Here is a 22,312-nt window from a genome sequence, read left to right on the forward strand (position 1 = left end):
TACGTTTTATAATATTTGTTATTTTTAAAACGATATGTTCATTTAGTTTAAGTAATCCGATGCTTTGAAAACACGTAGCTTCAGAACGGCGTATTGTTTATCTTTCTTTGTTGCCATGACAATAGCCGCTCGGAGACGGCGTGTTACGCAAGCGTTACTGTGATTGCAGTTCACGACAGTGGCCGGCAGGTGTCAGCGTTAACGGGTACCACAGCAACCACAGCATCCCGAACGAGAGAGAGAGAGAGAGAGAGAGGAGCAGAAGAGAGATGCTCCTCTCAAAGCACCGCGCTGAAGCGAGCTCGTTCAGTCAGCGGGTCTGCTGTGGGAGAGAGCGGGCGAATAACGGGCTGAATGAGGGCAGACGGAACCCGGGATTCTCGAAGGTGAGTGTTTATTTGTGACTTGTTATGTAGAGACGTGTGCATGCACGGGCGTTTTGATACGAATAGAATGCCTTTGCTGTTCAAGGAGATTAACTTGATAAAAAGTCACGGGGTGACAGGTAACCCCGAAACGTTGACGGTTTTTACATTAACTTTTAAATATGCATTTGCACGTCGCGTTATTTATAGACACGTTTTTAAACATTATTCTGAAATAAGCTACTAGACTAGACCGATGCTGCTGTAATTTTCCACATTAGTTGTGATTTTAACCTGAATGCACAGGCACGTTTATACTGCCTCGTGGTTATATGAAGAAAAAAAACATTCCCTCAAAACTCTAAACTCAAGGCTTTCCATCGGTGTATGGTTTATTAGGATATGACAATATTTGTCCAACTATTTGAAAGAATCTGAAAAAAATAATAATAAAAATAAATAAATCATAGAGAGAGAGAGAAAATCACCTTTAAAGTTGTCAAAATGAAGTCCCTAGCTATGCATCTTACTAATCAAAAATTAAGTTTTGATTTATTTATGGTAGGAAATGTACAAAATATCTCCATGGAACATCTTAATATCCTAATGATATGATGTATTGCTACAAATATACCCTTGCTACTTATTTTGTGTTCCAGGGCCACATATATGCTTTTATATAATGAGATGAAGATGTAAACATCGCTCTAAAATGGTCTAGATCTGGTCTTTGAGAGCTGCTGTCTCTATGGGATGTATCAGAATAAGGCAGAGCCTCCGGCACAGTTTAGAACTGACTTGCTTAGCCTGGAAATGAACTTGACGATCGGCGCATCCCGGCAACCGCTCCTATAGGAATAAATGTTTTTGCATAATGAAGTTTTACTCACCAAAACCCCTTTGATCCGTTTTTTTGTAGTTGATAGACCGGGGTCGAGACAAAAATAGGAGTGGAGTGATGAACATGTGAAGAACCCCGTCAAGGTTGCAGCATCACCAAACGCACATCTGATAAAAGCCTAGGTCTGTCTCAAGGGGTTACTAGACGTGTTGATCTGGTGAAGGAGGTTTGATGTGAGGGAAATGGGTGGAGAAGTATAATGAGGTGTTTGTATGAGTAATTTCAATTGCCGATAAGGATTATGAAGGCTTTTGCCCCCAACCAGAATTGTGATCCGCTTGTCAGTCAATATAGGATGGACGAGAATCCAAGCGAGACTTCTTCTAGTTGTCAGTTGAAACGGGAAACCGGTGATTATTGACATATTAAGCTTGTGAGTGTGACCTGTCTTTTACCTCTGGAAAACGTTTTTTTTTTTTCCTGCCGCCGATTCCATCTCTCTACCTGCACAAATCCTCCGGTAACACGGTTAGCGCTTCTATTCTCTGCTCTCCAGATGTGGATCACGGATTTAGAGTAGTTCTAGCCTGCTGAGAACATCGCACTTCCCTCACTTTACCTGTCCTAAATCCCTCGTCTCCTGCAGAGAGGTCTTGTAAAGTGCCCCCGTTCTCTGTTTCCTCGGCCTGTCTTAATCTGGCAGCTCTCAGCCCGTTTCCCTCAGACGCTCGTGATCTTTCGGCTGGATCGGTCTGTCTTCTGTTTGGGGTTTTTCATTTATTTAGCATGGCCAAACGCGACTTTGAGCTCTGCTTTTGTCACGCCGAGTCAGCCAGGAAGGCTAGATTCAAATATCGCTGTTGTGTTGCCGTTTTGCTTGGGATTGATTTCTTAATGTAAGATGATAGATGTCCTTGAGACTGAGAGGAAGCGGCGTCTGAAGCATTAGCGATTTATTTGTGTTTCCTTCTGCTATCTAGTGCTAGTTCCATTTCAACAGTCCTCCAGCTGCTCGTTTTCCTGCATCTTCACATGTTGGTTATTAAATGAGCTGTTTTATTATTTAGGCGTAGAGCTGGTGGTAAACAATGTCATGAGATGTTACATTCACAGTTGTGATGCTGGATGACCAAAATTCAATTGTTGTGTAACCAAAATCTAACAAATTGGTGTCAGATACTGACATCAACATTAACCTGCTGGGAATGCCAATATCTAGCTATTTTGGACTTAACTGTTTAGTACGAGTGCTAGCTTTTATTTCTGTGAAATAATTTTATTTTTCAGTCAGACTACTGACAGCTTTGTCAATGCACAATTTTTGTAATCAAATATATATGTCAAAGATATATATGCTTTTACCGGCAGTGTGTGTGTGAGAATATCTCAGCTGCCTTAATTCAATTGCATTAGCCTAATTAGCACTAGCCTATGTCTTCATCAACCCTACATTTCTCTGTATTTTTGGACCAATTTAGTTTTTTTTAGTGATAATTTTTCCAAATATGCGATCTGAGCAAAAATACAAATGCATGGGAAAGGCTCTGATACAGAGCAATAAAAAATAAATGTGCGTGGTTTTCTTACTACTATTAGTTTTAAGATTTTAGGTATCATTATTATCTCCATGCCAAGAAGGATAACCATAAACATAACTATAAAGATAGCATTATTATTGTTTTTATAGTTCATCAGCTGGGAAAAAAATTCTTAAAGTGATTCCAAAGATATTGTTTCGTGATATCGTTATAGTTATAGAGGTGGAGACACTTTTATTCTTCAATATTGAGAGCAATTTTTAGAACTATTTCTTCATCGTTATCGTTACAGTTATTTTCCTTGGTGTTTTTTTGGCCACTAAACTAGTACTGAATGTGCAAGTCTACCATCAAAGTAGTATTTCCGTAGCATATTGTAATACTTTTACTTATATATTTTTGTAAAAACTCAAATAACAAGGGCTATAGTGGTACATCAGCCAATTACAATCTCTTCCTGAGGTTTCGCCTGTGCCTAAAGGTTTTTGTGAATCAGGCCCGGGCGATTAATAGTTAAAAAGTCACGATTACGTTAATTATCTCATCAAACAACTGCTTACCAGTCATATAAAGAAATAAACATCACTGCCTTGCCTCAAACGCCTCTAGAGGCTTTATTATCTTAATTTCATGTAGAACTTAATAGCGTTGTTTTGTATTTTATGTAACTTAAAACTCTCAGTGTGGTTTGTAAACCAATTTGATGCATTGCGTCGCCTACAGCGATGCTGGCTCGCTTGACTTTTTACGTTCTGTTTTTTGGGAAATGGTGAAAAGACGACTCCTACGGAATGCGCTTCCAGACACCACGCTCTCATTTGCATGTGATGTGTCATTAAGGAGCAGAGATGAAATAAAAGAAATGTGAAAAAGGGAGTGATTTTAAAGAGCTGGGGACCTTCTCTGTTCCTCTCTGCAGAATCTCGCCACAGCCTTTCATCTATGAAACCCTGGCGAGAACCAACGAGGCCGCTCCGTAATCTCCAAAACTGTCCCGATGAGTGGGCAGGAGTGAAAAAATGACTCTTAAAACGTGATTTCAACGCACCCTCGTTCTAATAGACGTTAGGGGGGCTTGTATATTCAGCATTGGTACTTATATAGCACATATATGTTGCGTTTGTTATCGGCTCACTGGATTATTTGCTTATGTAATGCTCTGGATGAGTGTTGTGACTGTGTATGTTGTGTTTGCACAGGTGCTTTGTGTATAATCTATAAGTCAAGAGTGCTTTGTTTGTTTGAGGCTTTTTTCGTAGAGTCAGATTCGTGTAAAGCCCGTCATTTCTCACCGAGGTTATTAACTATTGTCTCTTCCAAAGAAAATTGAGACTAGCCGATAAGTGCCGACTGAAAGCTTCCGGTATGTTCCCAGGGGCGATTGGGTAATGGCAACCCACGGCTCACCTCTCTTCCTCGCTCCACAGTGACCTTGATAGCTCGGTTGCATGTTGCAGTTTTGAGTCTGGAGCTCACAGATCTTATTTCATCCACCGAATCAAACCGCCAACCCAGCCGCTCACTCCTATTTCCTTTTGCTACGTCCATTCGACACGTTCTTCGAGCGCGGCGTGGAGAATGAACTTAGTCAGAGCTGGAAAATCTGTTTTATTATATAAAACAGCGGGTCAGTTCAGGGTTATGGAACATTTTTCTTACCCCCCGAGGAGCGAGTTACCCCTCGTTCACCTCACGGTAGCATCACCCTATGGTTTCTTACTCTCTAAAGCCTTGAAGTATTTATAAGTATCTCCCTCTCACTCTCTCTCTCTCTTTCGCACAATCCCGCCATCGCAGATGACCTTAAAGGGATGGCTCACCCAAATATTATTTGTTTTTTTGGTTATTATGTTCTCACTGTCTGTTGTGTCTTAGAATGGCGGTTTGTAGCTTAATGAAGATAAAAAAATATTAGGGCTGCAAAAAGATTAATCACGATTAATCCCATTCAAATGTTATATATATAAATTATATAAAAGTATAAATATATACATACATTTTTTAATATACATGTGCGTGTGTATTTATATATACAATACACAGTAAAATATTTATCATAAATGGGATTATTTTCTAGCCTTAAAAATATATAACAGTGTTTCCCCTGGGTTTTCAGTTTTTTGTTGTTCTGGGATGTTTTAATTAAAAAAAACATGACAAATTAATTAGAATAATGAAAGTTGAAACATTTATTAAAAGTAAAAAAAAGAGCTCTATCAAAAGTAAAAATTTTTTCCAATCTTATGTTTTATTGTTACCAAATTTAGTTTTTTTAGCGTGTCTATTTATTTAAAAGCATAAAAACAAGTTTCATTTATTTTTACAATAGCCCTATGATTTCTTTTCCCCTCTGAAATTTTGTGTTGGGTATTTACAGTTTGTGTGTGTGTGTGTGTGTGTGTGTGTGTGTGTGTGTGTGTGCACGCACCGTGACGTAACTCTGCTGTACACAATACAGAGAGCGCGACGATGTAAGAAACACCGAAGTGAGATGCCGTAGTGCAAATAAGATAAATAACACAAGACTATTTTGTTTGTTTAATAAAAGAACAAGGTATTGACCGCCACCCAAAAATAATGGCAGGGGAAACACTGTAAAGAAAATATATATATATATATATATATATATATATATATATATATATATATATATATATATATATATATATATATATATGTGTGTGTGTGTGTGACAGTTAAGACATTTATATAATGTTACAAAGCTTTTTTTATTTTAAATAAGTGCGTCAAACTTTTTATTGATCAAGAATCTACAAAAATACACCACAGTTTAAGCAAAATAATTAGGCTGTAAAATATGTTTCCAACATAAGAAGGAAAATAAATTTAAATTGAAAAATGAAATTTTAGTATTATTGTATTTTAATACTATGACTGTTTTTACTGTATTTTTGTCAAAAAATAAAAAAAAAAAAAAAATATATATATATATATATATATATATATATACTGTATATATATATATATATATATATATATTGTCTTCGTCTCTTCAAATCTGTGTGCCAATCATCCCATCCTTCCTTTTAATACCCATTTAGCTAGTTTTTCATTCTTTCTCGCTCACTAACAAACGATCTCTCATCTTTATATCTCTCTTTACTGTCACCATCTCTTTTCCTTTCTCTCACTGCCTTGTTCTTTCGCAGGTTCCTTATCTTCCTCCTCATTAATTACATCCTCTCTGCCTTTGCGTCTGAATAGGAAAGCTGCATCTCTCAGTCTAATTAATCACATCACTATAAAGCTTCGTTGTCACGGTCCAGACGTCCGCTGAGGTCAGTGCGCTAATGAAAATCTCACTGACCACAGACACATTGATCTAAAACCAGTTCTGCTCGTATTAAAGCCTGCCTTTGGCATAGTAATGGGTGTGGAAGACATGCTTTTGAGGGTATCTGATGCAAAAGTGCTGATTTATGGGGGATTGTGATTGATTGGCCGTAATGGTCTGATGATGGTGATTTAGGGGTTAAAAAGTGAGACTGAAAGGTTAAACTGAGGTGGGTTTCTCTTGTTAAAGAGCATTTGATGGCCATTTCACATTCCTGTATTCCTTGTCTAAATGATTCTTTTGGTGACACTGAAGGGAAGATGAGAAAGGACGCAGTGTGTTTTTGTGTGTGTGTGTGTGTGTGTGTGTGTGTGTGTGTGAGGCGGGGTCTCTGCAGTATCCTATCACTCCTCCCCTTCACGCTGCTCCGCACGAGGCTTTGTGTGTGTACTCAACCATGCCTTTCTGTTTACAAGGCTGACGCGTGATGGAGAGAACGAGAAAGAGTCAAAGCCTGCTTGCATCTTTAAAAGAGAAGAGAGATACAAAGAGAGGAGACTAAAAAAATGAAACATGTATTTTCTTCATAAAATGAACTTTGTGGCTGAATATACCTAAAGACCAAATGAAAGCAAAGCGGTGTAATGACGATGGAAGAATCCCAATAAATCTGTGCAGATATTGGCTCAGACCTGCTGCCAACCCCCTTTTCCTCCCCCCGTGACTCCCTAGACGCTCTGCAGAATATTTTAACCCATTCGGGCAATCTGTTTTGCATTCCACCTGTGCTGAGGGAGGGATAAGCCCAGTCCTATCCTCCCGTGACCGAGTCGGGGACCTTTGTCTACTGATTACTGTTGCAAATAGCTATGAAAGAAGATGTAGGATCTTCTACCTCATTACTGCAAGTATTGTTCTTAATAGAACATGTGTGTGCGCTGTCACTCTGACAACGGATTATGCTTTTTGCCTCAATATGACGTGTGAAATTACAATTATAGCATTGCAAGGATATAGGATACATTTTGCAGTTTTAAATTATTGTTGCTTCAGAAATATATTATATTTAGGGTCCCCACAAGCTTAAATAATGTAGAAATAATCTAAAGAATTTAACTGTGAAATTTAGCTTTGTGAAATTATCACATTTCTATGCAAAAAAAAAAATGCATTAGAAGGCAATTCTTCAATTGGACCACTTTTAAATCGAATAAGATTAAAAATGTATATGTATATATATATATATATATATATGTATATATATATATATATATATATATATATATATATATATATATATATATATGTATATATATATATATATATATATATATATATATATATATATATATATATATATATATATATATATATGTGTGTGTGTATATACATGTGAGTGCAGTTTATTTGAATACATTTTGAATTTTAATATTTTTTAATTTTTACTATATTTTATTGTTTTTATATTAATTATTATTTTACAGCATTTATCAATCTTGTGTAATGTTATGCTTTTGTTTCTGGTTAATTCAAGTTTTTTCATATTGCATTAGCCTATAAAATATTTTAAATAAAAAAATACATTTATATTTATGTAAAAAATTGTTGTATCTAATTAACATGCTGTAAAAGTATGTTGTTCAATATTAATTTGTTTTTGCTATTGCATTAACTAATGTTATTGCAATGTAATGTATTGTAAACAAATCGCATATAATAATATAAATATATATAAAAATTAAAAAAAATGAAATATCAGTAATCATGAACTACTTGGAAAAAAGGTAACCTTTCCTTCGACCATGGCATTTTTACATCGTCTATAAGATCTTTATTTCTCTTTACAGAGTCTATATTTTGCACAGGAGTCTTTTGTTGCAATGCAGTATGTGATCAGGGGACCTTGACTGACAGATATGTGTGTGTGTGATACTGGGATAGAGGACTCAGCATCAGGACAAAGATACAGCACACGTGGCAGAGATGCGCAGATGCAGTAGCCCTGCGCAGGGATAAAAACGCATGCTTGTGTGTGTTTATGTGCTGAACTCTCTCTATAGGCAGTCTAGACAAAGAGCCGACCCTGTTCACCCCGTGACAGAGAGAATGAGTGAGTGCATCGCTGCAGTCAGGGAGTCATAAAATGTGTCTGCGGGTCCTGGACAAAGCAGCCGAGGTGGTGAGGAGAAGAGAGAGAGAGAGAGAGAGAGAGAGAAGGAGGTAGAGAAAGAGAGGATGTTGGGGGGAAGGGTTCCACTCTTTCTTTGTTCCATTTTTCATGAAAACCCCATTGTGTGCAGGGAGCCCTGTCCTGTCCTGTACTGTAGGGAGATTGCAGGAGTAATTACTGTTTCAGCTTTTTTTAGATGGAGAGGAGAGGGTTGAGGAGGAGAGATAGTGGGGTTCATTTCAAGCCCCAAGAGGATCAGGCACAGTCCAAAAGCCACCTGCGTAGACATGCAGTGCATACATGCGACTGCAGATTCATAACTGTGAAGTCTCTCCTAGGCATTAAAAGGTTAGCGTGCCCAAAACTGAAACTCTGAAAATAGCTATGAAAGAAGATATAGAATCTTCTACCTCATTAGTCTCTGACAACGCATTATGCTTTTTGCCTCAATATGACGGGTGAAATTACGATTTTAGCATCGTAAGGATATCGGATACATTTCGCAAACAATTTTAAATTCTTGTTGCTTCAGAAATATACTATATTTAGTTTACCACAAGTTTAAATAATCTACAAATAATCTAGAGAATTTAAGTGCGAAATTTATTTTTGGGAAATTATTACTTTTCTATACAAAAACATAAATAAATGCATTAGAAGGTATGTGTATTTTGTATGCATTTATGTATTTATATGCATGTATGCATGCAATTCATTTAGAATTTTAATATATTTAATTTTTTATTTTATTAGTATTTTTATTTTTATTACTGTTATTTTACAGCATTTATCAGTCTTAGATAATGTTCATGTATAAATATGCTATTGTTTCTTGTTCGTTAAAAACAAACATATTTTCCATAATGAATTAATCTATTAAATTTTTATTTAAAAATGTACAAAACTTTTTTTTAACTAACTAACATGCTGTAAACATATGTTTTTCATTATTAACCAGAAATAATATGAGTTTGTTTCTTAATTTCAATAAGAGAAGTTAGAGAGGTTTAATATTTTTAGTATTATATCACTTGCTTATCAGTGAATCCTCAGCAGCAAATGGGTGCCGTCAGGAATGACCGAACAGCTGATAAAAACACAAGTAATCTACACGGTACTGCAGTCCATCAATCTATGTCTTGTGAGGGGAAAGCTGCTTGTTGGTAAGATTTATTCATAATTTATAAATTCATTTATATATAATATTTTACCTTGAATGGATGTACAGTCTCTTGTGGATTATAATGTTTTTATCAGCTCTTTGGATTCTGACGGCACCCATTTACTGCAGACGATCAGTTGATGAGTAAATGATGTATAGCTAAATTTTTCCAAATCTGTTCTGATGATGAAACAAACTTGTTTTTTTCCACTATGCAAGTCAATGGTGACCCAAAACACATTTTTTTCTCAAAAAAGAACAAAGAAATTTATACAGGTTTGGAGCTACGCAAGGGTGAGCAAATGATGACAGAATTTTCATTTTTGGGTGAACTCTGCCTTTAATAGCATAATAAATATTCATTTTGATGATTGATATGATATGATTGTTCACTGAGATGCAAAGACATGAATTTTTTGGCCGTCTCTTCTTACTTGGGCATGATGTGTTTGTCAATGTGTGTGTGTGCGCGCATGGAGTCTCAGGTTAAGTGTCGTTTTCTCACTGTGAGGTGTGGATGGGGTGGTAATTTTCTGGCTCAGGGTCAGTATGTTTGTTTATGTGTGTGTATGTGTGTGTGTGTGTGTGTGTGTGTGTGTGTGCGCTTGACTTCCTACTCTGTCAAATGTCAATCACACCCAGTGCTTGTGTGTGAACCAGCTGCAATGCAATTAAGCACGGAGTGCTGGCGTGATAAGCTGCCGTGAGCTTGTGTGTGATGTATGAGTGACGTCTGAGTGTGTGTGTGTGTGTGTGTGTGTGTGTCTTATCAAGCATGCAAGCATAATTACTTCAGGATGGAAACATAAACACAGTGTATATTGGTTGATTTTAGAAAAATGTACATGTTATTAAATATTGCATTACTTCTATACGTCAGTCTTCATCATTTTAAAGGATTTGTAGCCAGAAATATCCCTGCTTTATTTGTGTAGCCACAGAAAATGCGCAACTGTGACCTTTCTTGTACTATCTTTATGTGTTTTCTGTTATCTGATGTATGGCTGGATGTAGGGGGATAAAGTCGGGGAGGTTTCTGTGACATACCGAATGAAGTCAATGGGTACTATAAGCTCAATAGCAGTCTGTCAGTCATTTGATTGGTTTTTAAGTGGGGTTTGTTCACTGTGTCTCACCATGTGTCCTTCGGTTTATTCTGTTCATTGTGATTGGCGATATTGTGTGTTAATTGTGGCCTCTCAGTTTCAAGGGCTTTTCAAGAGCTTTGCGAGAGCCATGCGCTGTTTGTGGTTTCTGCTGTAAAAGCCGCTTAAATCAGCCTATGTTGGTTTAGCGTGTCTCAAAATCTGTCCGAGCTGGTTCTCTCTCTAAATAATACAGCATCATTTGATTGTTATAATATTTGTAAAGTAAAATGGTTTGTATTCACTGTATATGCTACCATGTTCACTGTAATACTACCATATAAAACTTTAAGATCAGTAAGATTTGTTTTATTTGACTTATTTGATACTGCAAAAACATTGTATAGTATTGTAAAAAAAAAAGCTGAATTTTTCTTCACTGTCACATAATATGCTGATTTGCTGCCCAAGAAACACTTCATTTTATTATCAGTGGTAAAGCAGTTGTGCTGCTAAATATTTTTGTGGAAACCATGTACCAGAACTATTCTGCTAAGACTCTATATGCCCTTAAGAACTGTGACTGACAGGCTTATATGAACCTTCCACTCCAGAACTTTATTACAATCCCTTTTATACCTCAATCACATCATTACTGTCAAAATACAGCTGCCTAAGATGGCATTTAAGACATTTACACTGTCACGCATCTCATCAGCCTTTGGTTCGGCTGAAATGACAAAGGTGGTAGTTAAGCAGATTTCCTCAGACCTGTGTTGTTACGAGGGGCGCGGGGGTGTTCAGAGAGGTGTAATGATTCTTCTGCCTTCTGCATATCTGCTCATTATTCACCTCTCTTCCTCAGTCCGCAGGATCTGTTTATCCCTCCAAAATCTTATTTGAGAGTCACAGAGTAATAACTCTGTCTATTTTCCTCCGAATCTCCTGACCTTCTGATAAATGGATAGGAGATTATGCATCTGACAAATGGATTTACGTGTGACATAATTAGGATGGATTTGGTGGCAAGGGGCGCAGTAGGCAGATCGCTCGTAGCCCTCGGCAGGAGGGATTCATTTAGAAGCCAAAGACGGAAATCTTGTTAGAGGCACCGGGAGGGATTGTTTTTTGTTTTATTCTACTGCAATATGACTGTTCCCCAAATCTGAGCGGCACAAGAAGCTAATGAGGAGTGTGGGATGTGTTTTGCTCTCTGTTGTGTCAATACCTGTGGAGATTTGAACGGACAGCGTTCTTCCAAACTCTCAATTTCCACCTGTATGTTTTGTAGTAGTAGAATAGAGGAAAATAAAGCGTTTTAAAGGGTTACTTTTAACCCTTACTCCAAACACGTAAAAGCTTTGTTCGTCCTCAGAACACAATTTAACGTATTTTGGATAAAAACCATGAGGCATGCGACTGTCCCGTTGACTGCCAATTAAATAACACTGTCAAGGTCCAGAAAAGTATAAAAGACATCATAAATAGCTCATCAGTGGTTCAATGAGAAATTTTTTAAGCAACGGGGATACTATTTGTACAAACACACAAAAAAAGACTCAACAGTTCTTCTCATCTTTGACTCTCGTCATTTTAGAGAATATCCACCGCAACAAAAGGATACATTTTCCACGTGTAGTTACTCTCTGATTTGAGCACCACTGCTCTTCGTATCAGTAAGCCACCGCACTTGCTTACCAATTAAACAGCCCAAGAGTTGTTTAAGGAAACAATAGAGACACAGTCACCTGTTACCTCAGGAGAACTGGGGCAACACCGAGCTGAATGTAGCCCATAGCTTTCTTCCCAGATTGATGAGTCCGCCCAGCCGCACTGCAGGTGCTGAAGCTGCATTTAGCTCTGTTCCCATGACTCCGTCTCTCTCTGACCCCTCTCTGCATCTCCATACAGCACAAGAGACACTGATATTATACAACTCACAAACCTACGGTAAACAAATTCACATTTAGGGTTGGAATCTGGGTCACTTGGTGGATGTGCAGTTTTGGGTCACAGTTACACAGTCTCAGTCTTAGACGCACACCCACCCAGATCGCCCACAGACGGCTCAGTGTGTTTCCCTGAAGTACTGTTAGCTAACTATAGATTTATAGCTATTAACACGTTCATATGTTTTCACATTCTGATGAAAGTAACCAGCTAGATATTTTTCTAACTAAGCATTGTACTATGGTAGTTAAGCAGCAAATTACATATTGTACTGTAATTACACTGTTATAGAGAAAATATTATGGCTTCAAATGAAGAAACGAAAAAGAGAAAAAAGCATTTTGTTTGAGCAAATTTTTTTTTTGATATATGTATATTTCAGATAACGGCACTTAAAAACAAAACCAACTATGATTGTTCACTTTACGCATCGGTCAGACAGAACAAGCTGGGTACCAAATTTTATGCTGTATTTACATATACTGTACATTATTCAAACTAATTGGGCTAAAAAAAGTAAACACTGTGGATTCAGGCTCTATAGAGAGTGTAAAGATGTCCAGAGCTCCTAGATTTTGCACCAGTTTCTCCCTTATTATCAGTGTTGCCAGTCTGGTCGGCAAAAAAAGTTTGAAATGTGGAATCATCAACCGAGATATGTATTTTTGCTTTGTGAGGCATTAAATGAGGGTCATACGGCTAGTTCTTATCCCAGAATTGCATTTCCTAACAGCCATATGCCACTCCTCACCCACGGCCTGTCAGCCCAGCTTGCCAAATCGTGTCACTTGTGATATAACACAGTCATAGCATCAGCTGTAACCCAAATTAAACCTAAACATTTATCATTTTAGGGGCTTTAAAAGAATAAGAATGATGAATTTTTTTTGTTTTGTATTGCTTTTAACATGGAATATATATATAAGGACCTTTATTATTTTTAAACCATCTGTCAGTATTATGCTACAGAAAAAAAGTGTTCAAACACAGTTACCTTTGAATGGCCATCAGCGGAGAAAGATGGTGAACTGGGATAAACCTGAGCAAGTGCAAAGACTAGCAAAACACTATGGTGCAATAACGTTTGATAAAGTATGCAGTAACAATAATAATTATAATTAGAAGGCTAATTTGTTTGCAAAGTGGTTCTTTTGTGTGTGGTTCATAAGGTTTTTGGCAGTCTGTTTGAGCAGTGTGTTTGGTATGTCATTCTGAGAGAGTGGCATTGTGGGTAGGCTCAGCAGGGCTTGATACTGCAGGTCAGGATTTGGAAATGATCTGCCATTGTTGGCCCAGCAGCTCTCCACCCAAGCGAGAATAAGCCTCCCCATCCCCTGTCCCACTCACTGTTCCTGTGGAAAAACGCTTTTTTAGGGCAGAGTAATTTGATTTCGGGAATCTCAATTCCTCCCTCTCTCACCCCTAATTCAATCTCCCGCCCCAAACTGTGTTTATCCTCTTTCTATGAGGGCTGCGTGATGAACAGACCTGACTTTCTGCTAAGTGGCTTTCTGATTCTTTCATCCGTTCCTTTTCTCTCTCTCTCTCTCTCTCTCTCTCTCTCTCTCTCTCTCTCTCTCTCTCTCTCTCTCTCTCTCTTTGTCCTTCACCCTCTCTCTTTCAATCTCTGTGTCCTCCCTCGTCGTGTATGCTCACATTTTCCATTGATTCCGAACAAGAATAATGAAAAAGATTATTAGTCTGCACATTTTTGCTCTGCGGTGCTGTTTTTGAGTGTTTGTTGTGGGTGAGTTGTCACTGTCATCTGCCATGTTTGTCTGAGACAGATTGAGCGCTCCATGCCGCCGCGTCGGTCTCCTCAGTCCTGCATACTTCATCTTTGTCTCAGAATATTGCTCTCTGTCCGCCGGTCTGTGCTATACCCAGCCTTTTGCTCTGGACACAATCGTTTACCAAGCACTAAACACAGATAAGAGCCCAGTGACTAAGTGTTATTTAACACAGGATCAGATTTGGTTTCAAAGTGGGCGACAGTTTGGTCAGATAAGCTAATGTATTTTGTCTTTGTTTGTCAGAGACAGCATAATATGAAATGTATTATAGGACACCATTTATATACTGTCAAAATAAACACTATTTCATCCTTAATGTTCTATCTATCCATATGAAAAAGTAATATAAGTATTTTTTTAAATGGATATCAAATGTAGATATTATTTTTATGGTATATTTATGTTCTGCTTCATTTCATGTCATGAAATATCAGTGTCATGATAAATCCTCAATTTACTTTCCTAATTCATTTCCATATTGGATGATAGCAAATATGCAGTTTAGGTTAGTGCCTGCAAAAATAGACTTGATCTGAATCTGATTTAAAAAGGAATCTGAAAAAGCTTCACAGAACTTTCCGAAATAAGCTCAATGGAATAACTAAGATAATCATATTTTACCTTGATGGGATCATATTGCTTTATATATCTCCTCGACCGATTTCCATGAGCAGTGAAGATGAAGGTTTAGCCGTGCTGTACCTCTCCAGGTGACTCCTCCAGGACAGAATAATCATTCCACACAGATAAATAACCCCAGAATGGGATGTGATGGAGTGGGAATGGATTTAAATCACATAGCTCTTGCAAGCTATTTTCAGCTATAGGATAAGAGCCGAAGACATTTTAGTAACCATGCTCCACCTCAAGTGTGTGTGTGTGTGTGTGTGTGTGTGTGTGTACAGACTGCAGAGCGGCCCAAAGTGGCTTCAATCACATGTTTCTATCCCAGCCACCATTTCCAGGGACTAGACATTACCTGTTCAATGATTGGCCAGAAGCTTTTGTCTTTTTTTAATAATAGAGGATTGGAAAAACAGTGAATGTCACCTATTTACCTAATTTAAATGTTCAGTTGTCCTGTTTACCTGTAAAGTGTATTAGAACAGAGAAACTGAAAATACATTTTGAGCAGTGATTGGGACAGTTGGGCTGTCACCTCACCTTTACACACACACACACACACACACACACACACACACACGCGCACACACGCACACACACTAAAGAAAGAGTTCTCAAGCAGTCTGTGAGATAGGGTTGTCATGGCAACGGGACTAGACCTGTAGTTTCCCAAGAATTATTTTCATAATGACCGTGTTACTGCATAATTTCATTGTCTGATATTATCTCCAACATCCTCCATGATAATATTAAGCTCAAGGAATTTATTGTTTCCTACTCAAGCTTTCTGACAATAACCCTTAATAAATGTTACCATGGCAACCACCAGAGCTTCCACCAGAATAAAATACATTTATTGTTTTGTACAGTAAAACCATAATTAATACAGGTTCTCGTTTAAACGCTCAAAGAAGTCTTTTAAAGGGACAGTCCACCCAGAAATTAAAATTCTGTCATTTTTTATTCATGCTTAAGTCATTCCGAACCTGTATGAATCCTGAACACAAAATAATATATTTTGAAAAATGTTGGTAAACAAACAGTTTTGCTTCTCATTAGCTATGTTTACATCCATCTATTTTTGGGATATCACATAAAAAATGCTGGATGGAAATGCCTAGATGTGCATAAATATGAAAAATGCACATAAAAAATGACAGTGCTCCACTAAGCTGGATACATTTCATATCCGTTAAGAAAACGTGCATAAATTACTTTTTATTTTAGAATATTTTCATTATAAAATTCTAGAGAAAAATCCTGTTAAAGCGCTTCGTTATAATTAACTCGCAGAACTGCTTCTCCGAAAATAGGATGCCTGCATGCTCTGACACTCGTCATTTATTTATACAAAAACATATTATATACAGTGCCTTCTCCTGCTGCAGCAAATTAATCAATTTATTCATCCATTTTCTTCATAATATTTAGTGCCGGTTAATCAGGAAGTGATGATTTTGTTCCCTTCAACTGACTGAATGAACTTGAATGAACATTCGCAAATGTTTTATGCAATATTCCAATTTTGCTCATACATTTAATTTTTAATATAGCTATTGACTTCCATTGTTTTTACATTGTATTGTATTTATATTCCAATATATTCCAGCATGTCTGGTTGCCAAAAGGTTTTCAAAATATCTTCTTTTGTGCTCAACCGAAGAAAGCTTTGAGATGACAAGAAGGTTCTATTTTAGGTGACCCATCTCTTTAAGAGACTTAAAATTATTGGTACTTAGGTAACCGTTAATATACATTTGTTTATTAATATTTGTTTAAAATGAAGTTGTCACTTTCCAAAATATTATTTTTCCTAGTAACTTTCCATTGCGTCTCGTAAACAACCCAACCATGTCTGCTTGATGAGGTCGGATCCCATGGGGTTCACGCGTGCAAATGAAGAACATTCAAAACACACTCATATTATTCACAGTTGTAACGCCGCCAAGCTGTCATATAACATCCAGTCCTATCCTGCGCTCGTGTGACTGATAGCCTGTTTTAATCACTTTATATTAAAGCTGGATGGCGTCATCCATCACTCGTGTTGTTAATGTGCTGATATTATTCCCCATGTTGCTCTTGCCTGCAGCTGACCTTGACCTGTAACTCCTAGACAACTTGGTGTTAGAAATAAATACATAAATGATAAGAATAAAAATGGACCAATGTATGATTCTCACACAAAGCTGTCATATAACTTTAGGTTACTGCACACATGAGTCATATGAATTGCTTTCATGGTGTTTTTGGAACATGGCGGCAAGGAAGAGAGCAGCATGAACATTCTTCTAAGTATCTCTTTTTGGTGAAAGAAAGAAGATGGTGAAAGAATCTTTACTTTTGGGTGAACCTTCCCCTTCGGTTCCTTTCATACTGAAATGTGAGCGTGTATTAGCTGTAAGATGAGGGCAGCTTGTTTACTCTGAGCATCTCTCTCTCTCTCATTCTGTGCTGTTCAAGGTCTGCAGTTTAATTGAAGCTTTTTTGGGCTTTTCTGAATGAAGCTGAACCGAAGGAGCTTCACGTGCAGGAGATGTGACAGCTGTGTGACTCTCACTTCGTTTTTCTCACCCCCTCCATTTAACACTTCCCTCCCGTTTCTCTGTCTATCCATATTTATCTCTTTTTTTCACATCTTTTCACACTGTATCCCACCCTCCAGCACACCTTTTCAGCTCAAGTTAGCTGTCATGTTCTCGCTCTATTCCTCTCTCCCACTCTCCACTTTATCTCTTTCTCTCTCTATAGGTTTCAGCCTTGGCCTTTGTCTGTCTGCATGTCCCTCGCTCCGCCTAAACATTCTGGGCATCCTGGAAAAGACAGTGTCGCTGTTTGCCAGATGTCTTTCCTGGCAATCGGTATAGTTCAGAATGCACTCTTTTTGTCAGCAAACTGGATGTAACAGGACTCCAATTATCGCTCGTGTTCCTGTACTTCGTAACCAGCATCTGTAAAGCAGAATACAGATGTGTGTGTCACAGCTGCCAGCCTTGAGCCTGGTTTACACCTGCTGTTAAGGAGAGCTAATGAAAAGAGACAGATTGCTGCGTTTACCTGGGAGAAACGTGATTTTTAGGGGCAGGGTCTCTGGTTTTTGAATGCAGAGTAGACTATTAATATTAACAGAAGAATATTAATTATATAAAAACACGTTGTGTGGTATGCTTTTAACCAGTTTAAAAACTATTTGCAATGCATTGTAAATCTATATTTATTTAAAAAACGTCATTTTATAATTAAATTTCTGCTGTCAAATGGTTATTCGTGATTAATTGCTTCGAATAGAAACGTTTTTGTTTTTATATATTTGTATTTATATGTATATATAAATTCACACACGTATATATTTTAGAAAAGTTAAAATATTTATTTTTCTAATAATATTTATATAATATTTATTTATAATGTAAATTATATGAATATAAATATATACAATTTTCAAAAATATATACTGTCTGTGTATTAATATATACACATAAATATACACAGAACAAACATTTTTTTATATTTTGTATGCGATTAGTCGTGAATAATCGTTTGACAGCACTAATATAAAAAAATGTTTCCAAAAATACATTTTACAAACTATTACAATTTTTTGCATTGATTATTTATAAAATGTTGTCTTTAAAAATTCACCCAAATTTTTTTTATTATTTCCCCATGATTTACTCATCCTCAACCCATTCTAGATGTAGCCTATATGATGTATAGATGTACATTTTCCTTTTTTTTTCAAATACAATTTGACTTTTATAAATATATACATGTATATTCTGGCTCGTCCAAGCTTTATAATGCCAGTGAATTGAGATTATGAAGCACAAAAAAGTGTGTCCATCCACTACAGAGGGTTAATAAAAGCCTTCTGAAGTGAATTTTTGTGTTCGTGTAAAACAAATATTTCTATTTACATATAAACTCAAAAAACTAATGTTATAGTCTGTGAATATTTTTTTTAATCTGTGCGTGATCTGCTAGCCTGGCTAGTGAAAAGCCGGGTTTCATAAAGCTATATGTTTTCGCCTTGAAATTGCTATATGCAGAAACAAAAAGAGGCATTTACAACAGGCACAGTTATTCAAAACCTGTCCTTTTACCGTAATAATAACCTGCATGTTCTCTGTTATAGAATCACTGCCGTACGAGCAGTGAATCAGCGTCTGAGTCTGATGATTGCTGAATGAAGTGAAGCAAATTTCCATCCATTCTGTAAAAGGTATCCAGAATGTTTGTGACTACAATCTCACTCACTTGTCACAATGTTTTGAGGCTCTGTCAAATCCTGTCCCAGCGGAGGAGTGAGAGGAACTTGACAGACAAACTAGAGCACGCTCGACTGCTGTAAAGTAGCATCTCGCATCCCGTTCAGTGGGAGTGTATCAACATTTTCTAGTTGCTGAAACATCAAGGACATGAATTTTCCATAAGCGAAGTCTCTCGGGTCGTCTGTGAGAAGTGTTTTTCAATATCGGTGCAAATGTGTGAATCGCTCATCAGGACTTAACTCACAGAGGTCACCTGAGCGAACACGGTGGGTCTGAAATAATGCATGTTTCCCGGAGCATGCTCATCTAGGTGTATACAATGAGTTTTAACAAATATAAGAGCTGCATTTGTCTTTTAAGCCCTCGGGATCTTCCCTGAGATGACTTCAGATTGATCATGTCTCATACTTACGGAGACAGATCTGTACAGCATGTCTGGGTCTCTTCAGGCTATGTGTAATGGACGAACAAGGTCAATTAATCAGACCGGCTATAATGTGAGCTTTTGAGAAGTGAAGATTTGGCCGGAGACTAGCTCTACAACCAGGTCAGTGTGTCACAAGCCCTCTGCTGATCCTGTCCACAAGAAGCAGCATAGTCATATCACATGAAGAAATACTGTTTTCAGAACTAAAATTTAGGCTGACTTAAACGGGTCAGATTTATTTATTTGTTTGTTTGTTTTTCTTTCTTTCTTTCTTTTTTTTATTTTATATTAATTTCGCTAAGATCCATTATTCACATTTTTGTTGGTGATAAACAGTCAGTTTTAGTTTTTATTTTTTTATGCTATTTTCCACATTTTATGTACTTTTTATTTATTCATCTGTGGAAGATAAACTTCATAAATCTGTGAACATTAATTGTAGCTTACCGTGATCACAAATCTATTCATGTATTTGTTTGTGTGTGTTTGTATTTCAGTATATTTTATTCAAAATATTGATTTAACTTTATTTTCACACAGTCATTTTCAATTTTAAGCTTTTTTAATAGTTATTATTATTTTTTAATTAGCTTTAATTTGTCTAAACTTTAGTGTTAATTTTAGAGCACATTTCCTTTGCTTTGAATTTTTATACTTAATTTTTTTATTTTCCTTATTATAATAATAGATTATACATATATATATATATATATATATATATATATATATATAAATATATATATATAAATATATATATATAAATAAAACTATAAATAAAACTAAATTAATATATATATATATATATATATTAATTTAGTTTTATTTATACTGTGGAACACAAAAATAGATATTTTTCAAGATTATTTTATGATTAATGAATGATTTTCTGTCCGGGGAGTGTCAAACCCATAAAAAAAAAACCAAAAAACAAAAAACAATATGGCCCCTATAAATAATCTTACATTGTTTTTGCCGAACTAATACCATATATTTTGATCAGTTTGTCTGTCCTGATGCTCCCATTATAACCACAGTAAGAAACTTCATGTTCATTCAAGCCTTGTATTGTGACCGCATGCGCTGTTGTGCTGAAATATTTAATTCTTCTCTCCAACCTTTACATTATTCACCATGAAAGAGAATTTGGATAGCATCACTTTTCGTCGTCATTGTAAAGGGCCCTTCTTTCTCATGCCTTTGATTTTTTCTCTGCACCTTGACTGACACACACATCCTCAATCCATGACAGGAAGAGAAGGGCTTTCAAGTACCATTAGTCTCGCTGAATTAAGCCTGTGTTCTGAGCCGCCACTCGCTTCTTCTCCTCAGGTCTGTCCCTGATCGCCCCCTGCCACGGCCAAGCGAAGCCAAGATTACCGCAAACCATCAATAATTCCCAAAGCAGTTGTGTTTTTTATTTAATTATGCTTGTTTACTTGATCTCATTTGAGGGTGCTCGCCGTTCCTTTTCTGTTATTATCAGGAGTTTAACGCTGGATGGGAAAGCTGGTGCCGTGCCCTGTCACACTCCACCATGCCCCAGTTCCACACTCGATAAACCCTCTTTTCAAGATCGGCTGGCAGGCTCACCCTGACTCAGGCATCTGTTCTTGCCTCGTCTGGCCGCTCTGAGGAGCCTTGTGGTGCTGTTTGGTGCAGATTTTTCTGCTTACAGAGCACACCGAGTCCAACACGGCACCGAGGATGCTTCTCCTTGTGGTGCACTGATTTCTTTTTTCTCAGAAAATCTATCAATAAATAAATAAATACATTTGTGCCAACTTGCTGTGAAGGACTCATTTGGCTAGTATTAACAGCAAAAAACTATTAAATATTAATTAAATAAAAAAATGTATGATACATGCATAGAAATTGAATTTTTAATGAGACACAAATTTATACATATTTATGAAGTTATGATTTTTTTTTTACACATTTTATGCATTTATTTCTAAAACTATTTGGTATATTTTTTTTCTGCTTCATTGTTTATTGATTTATTTAGGTTTTATTTGGTTTCTTATTTTTCCACATTATATATATATATATATATATATATATATATATATATATATATATATATATATATATATATATATATATATGCTTTGTTGTTTGTATGGTTGTTTTAATATTGTTTATATACTGATTTTCTTTTCATTTTTTTACATCTACGTTTTTTTAATGTATATTTTCATCTACTATTTGTACTTTCTTTAAGCTTTTTTATACCAATTACCAAAATATTTTTTCATGATTTTTAGATATATTTTTATATACATAGGTTAAGAGATTTTAATCAAAAGAAGTTTAATATTTTTTAATAAAGCAGTTAACGAAAACAATATTCATGCATTTAATATTTTGATATGGTAATAAGGGGGTGAATTTTCCACTTCGGCCATAGAGCTAAACAATCTAGATTTAAATCTAGATTTAACAGTCTATGTTTGAAGAAATAATAGACTGCTAAATGAACGTGTTGAGAGGACTGAAGTGGAAAACAGAGTCATGCTGAAGTCGTGCTATTCTTAGGCCAAGGTTAATTAGCTCCAAAGGGGGCTTGAGAAACACCCTTTGGCCCAGAACGAGCCTCCAGACCAGAGTGAACCTGTCCGTCTGTCTGAACCCTCCTCCTGCCCAGCTGTCACTTTAGTTAACAACAGCAGAGATACAAAAACACAAGAGCACCGCTATGCTACGCAACTGTCTACAACAGACATTCCTGCTGTGATGTACATTTTTTCTTAATTACTTGAACCGGAAGGTGTTAATTACTGTTCTTCATTTA

At 36.5% G+C, this 22,312-nt stretch overlaps 1 protein-coding gene across 3 annotated transcripts in view; it reads left to right on the forward strand.

The window, feature by feature from the left end:
• The first annotated feature begins 313 nt into the window (after positions 1-313).
• Positions 314-22,312, forward strand: part of mtus2a (microtubule associated tumor suppressor candidate 2a) — a 63,905-nt gene continuing 41,906 nt past the window's right edge. For 2 of the 3 annotated variants that reach the window (XM_043251084.1, XM_043251086.1), the window contains exon 1: positions 1,285-1,388. The gene's annotated coding sequence lies outside the window, so the exon portion shown is untranslated. Of the gene's footprint in view, positions 387-1,284; positions 1,389-22,312 lie in introns of those variants that run through there. The other variant, XM_043251085.1, reaches the window with a different exon arrangement.

This window comes from Puntigrus tetrazona, chromosome 10 (assembly GCF_018831695.1).
Source record: "Puntigrus tetrazona isolate hp1 chromosome 10, ASM1883169v1, whole genome shotgun sequence".
NCBI lineage: Eukaryota > Metazoa > Chordata > Actinopteri > Cypriniformes > Cyprinidae > Puntigrus > Puntigrus tetrazona.